This window comes from Argopecten irradians, chromosome 10, assembly GCF_041381155.1.
Source record: "Argopecten irradians isolate NY chromosome 10, Ai_NY, whole genome shotgun sequence".
Taxonomy (NCBI): Eukaryota; Metazoa; Mollusca; class Bivalvia; order Pectinida; family Pectinidae; genus Argopecten; species Argopecten irradians.
This window is the reverse complement of record NC_091143.1, coordinates 26,530,729-26,535,254: the sequence shown is the minus strand read 5'-3', so window position 1 is coordinate 26,535,254 and position 4,526 is coordinate 26,530,729.

The following is a 4,526-nucleotide window of genomic DNA, read 5'->3' as shown; positions in this document are numbered from 1 at the left end:
GAGCTGCAGCGACTGAGTGGTGGATATACCTACAGTGAACCAGAGTTGTCTCCACAACTACAGTATTTAACAGATTAGGCGTGAAAACGTCAGTTTTTAAAATATATACAGGGTGTCCCAAAAAACATGTCCCGAGTTTGACGCTTTATACAAAATATTTTGATAGACGGAGGAATTTGATCTATTTACCATGAGAAAGGTAGTGATCTGCTCTGTACAACGATATATAACAACCCGGACAAATACCTTTTTGTTAATACCTATATTGAAAATTGAGCGAAAGTCATATTTTGCTAATTTTGCGATTTGTTCAGAAAATCAATAACTTTCATTTTAAGATTGGGCGCAAGGTATCCGCCCTTCTTTTCGATGATATGATGAATTCTGTCTTTAAAATTCCTCACCGCCTCACAATTCTGTTATTCTACTGCCTGGAATGGACTGCATACATGGGTGACTTTTTCATAACATTTCATTTACTTAAGTAGGGGACTTTCCAACCGCTTTGTAGAGTTCAATATATTCAGCCTGAATCTTCATGGTGCTAGAAAGTCACCAAAATATGACACCATCGATGATGGCATCGTTTCTATTATGACGTAATCACACAAAATTATGATGTAATAGGTACTTTGTACCCAATTAAGTTAAATTTGGATACTCCAGCTTTCCAAATCATTTTGAATTTCCATAAAAAGTTATTACCTATCAACATTTGGGACATGTTTTTTGGGACACCCTGTATATATTTGATTTTTTGCACTCTGATTTTTTTTCTGCGGATATTGAATGACAGATTATTGAATCATGACTGATTTTATTTTTGTGCTGAAATCTTTTGGGAATCACTGTTGAACTGTTCAGCACTGAATAAAGAATATCATTATAGATATTTGATGCGATATTGAGTGTCACAACTATATAGGAATTTTATATCTAACTGGCCCTTCATTTACATAATCATAGAAATAAATTATTCTTGTTGTTAAGGAATATGATTTGATAATACATGCAATAAATTCTCTAAGGTTATCATGTGAAGCAATATTAATATTCAAGTCTTAGTAGATTTCTGATGGTCACAAAGCCGACCACACATCACGTGTACTTATGTAACTATCTAGAACATGCAATTGACACTTCAATCGTTGACTGTGGCTAATATCAATAACAGATTTCTGCGAGGGAGTATTGACCTATGTAAGGTGAGGCTTGTAATGGTCTTAAACAGAAAGTTGTATAATTGAACTAGGTCACTCCAGTTTGTGTAGATTAGTTGTATGTCTAGAAAACATGTCTTCAATTTATAAAGTTTAAAGTATTCAAATATCTCATAATAGTAATATATTTTGATGTTTGTATATTTGAGATATTGTATATTTGATATATTGTGGCTGGTTTTTTTTATATGCGTTACTTAGCCGTTCACTATTTAATGAATACTTATCTCCGGATTTTCAGTGGGTGTTTTTAAAGCTTGTACGTTCGTGAATGACTTAAATAGAATAAATGAAATCAGTTTTACAATACGAAATAATTATTTTTCTGTAGTGGTGCTTCCTGTTTGAACGCATATCTATGATGAAGGATGAAGTTTTACCTCCCAAACGTCTAAACTTAGTAAAAAAACAATTTTCGTAAAATGAATAATTTCTTTGAGCTTTCGCAGAGGACCTATGTAACACATTTATTTATAACTTTTTAGATTAGTACCCAATCTGTTTTTTCAACATTAAAATGGCAAATGAAATATTTGCAAATTAAATCAATAATTGAAATGATGATGTATTGATTTCGTACAACACTATTTGATTTAGTCCCGTCTCAATTTTGTGTTTTGTATGTCCCTCAGTAGCCACTCACAAGAAAATACAATATGATACTCTTTCAACAATTAATCTTAATATTCTGTTTCGTAATCGTTTTCTGACTTCTTTCCCGACGTCTCTTTTCAAACCGCCTTATATTTGACTTTGGTGTTCGCCCCTGTGATGAAAGCTCCGGGTTTTGTCTCTTGCCCATGACAAACCATAGTCTATAAAAGTGTTAAAGACGTTGTTCGTTATAGCTTATAAAATGGGCAACCGTTTTGATCATTATAAAGTCACAACAAGATGATATCGCAACCTCCCAAAACACAGATACATCACAGGTAGGAGGCCGTAGGAGGATCGTATGTTTAAAAGGACGTTTGTTTCATATGTACTACTTACTGTCTTCAGATATAAGGAAAACAAATAATTGTTAGTTTATCTTTTAAACATGACAATTCAATGCCCCCGCGAAGAATGACTGACTGATGTTTCATCTTGAAAGGCTAAGAGACAAGTTGGAATTTGAAGAGTTTGTCAATGTGTGGTAGTATTGAAGGTTGAAAGGAATGATTAAATAGATGCATACCATTTGCTGAGTAGAATCAGAGTTGTGTTAAACGAAGGGAAGAGTATTATAACGCGCACTTTAGAAAGTAAATTATTATTTCGGAGGGAACAAATTGAGAAATTGTAAATGGACGGATAAAAATATAACTTTAATATATTTGAATGAAACATAAACACAATAGGTTAATATACCATGTCCCAGTCTTATATTGTGAGTACAGATATGATGGTGTGATACGGCATAACAATAAAATTTATTGTTTAGAATAAATGATCGTCATATAATTTATTGCATACAGTATGAAAAGATATTTTTTTATTTCAGTCTTTACATATACACGTTATTTCCTTAAAATTGGTTTACATACTAGAATTATTCAATACAAGTTTGTTAACATCACTTTCAAATTGAATTAAAATAATAACCATGATTTTCAAACATAATGGAGATGTCTCAATGAGATAGATATTTTTCCTGTATGTTATATGTGATGGTAAGTACGTGACTTTCCTTAACTGAAATTCGGTTATAAATAAAACGATTTTGGGCATTTTTTTCGTCAATGATTCGAGCAGATAACATGCTCTTACAAGTGGTTAGTTGTTCTGTGAGACTCTACCACTATACTCCCATCCTGGCTGATAGAAGGTTAAAATGTACTACATGTATTTGGTCAATAGTTTTCTTTAAATGTTTCGACTGTATGTCACCTTTGTCAATTTCTTAACTAACAATGGACAATAATAGGACGCAAACAACTATACCAAGTTGATATTTATATACATGTAGTTAAATTCATAAAGTGATGATGACTTGTTGATGAGGATTTCAATCATAATCAACTAAATTCGACACCAATCAAATTTGAAATACTTACGTTTATTGCTAGATTTGACAGAAAAATCCATGACAGGTGTCAGAGATAAGACACTCATCATCTGAAGAGAAGGAATGTTACTTATTCCAGGAAACAAGCCTAACTAAAAAAAACTTGAGTCATACAATTTAACATCTGTTACTTAATCAAGAAGATTGAAGTTAAAATTCAGAATGAAGAAGATGATTATTGTTTCAAGAAATTGGAACCCGTTCTCCATTTCATGATGTTGTGTTTGAAACAGTGTTTGGCCTACCTCAGTAATAGAAAGACAATACTAGTTGCATTTCTAACAAGATTAGAACTTTACGCTGATATGCTCATTCAAGCTAATCAATATATAAAAAATGAAATTGACACATGAGAAAATGAAACTTTTCTGCATATTTCAATTAATGCTTAGTTGGCATAATCATTTTGCCCGAGTGTCTCTAATCTTTATCGTGTTTCGATTCAGACGCATTTATTTAATTAAATTCACATCATATATGCTTATGCTGCTTATTTGTTTTGTAATTGTACATGCTTAAAGCATGCAACAGCTAGCCATTATTAATAGCTATAACCCACATTTCCAACTTCACCTACATCAGAGGATATGACGTCAGATATTCCCGCCGACGACCTATATGCTGATAGTGCACTGATGGGAAGGCGACATATCACTCAAACGTTTTCCTCTGGAACTCTTTGATTTCGTGTTTGATGTGTATTATCTAAAAACATTTAGGAAGTTTATAGCTAAGTATGTTAAGCTTACGGATTTTTCCTAGTATATTTCTGTAAAATATATTTATTGATGAGCAAGTCGGTGCTTTTGTTAGATTTGTGGAGTGAACAGGAGTAAAGCAGACTTTATTTTAGGTGCATGCAATGCAGTGACCTAAAACGGCACCCTTTGTTCGCTATTCCAGTTATTGAGTTATGTGTTACAATGAGATTGTTAATAAATGTGACGTCGTTTGTAAATAGACTATTTCCCAGATGATAGCAATAAAACACTGATTTACCTATATTTATAGTAGTTTATTGGAAATTAAATCGTGTTCATACACAAGTCACAGTGTGTTGAATTAAACAATTAGGACACAAAGAAACCCATTTTATGAACTAGGACCCAGTTGTTAAAAAGGTGATTAGACTATTCACAATTTAACGACAATGTTCAAATCAAGATAAAACCATTTCAATCAATACAAATTTTATATATTTTTTTGTGCAGATAGAATCACAAATTTTGTGTATAATGAAAATTCCACTAAGTGTG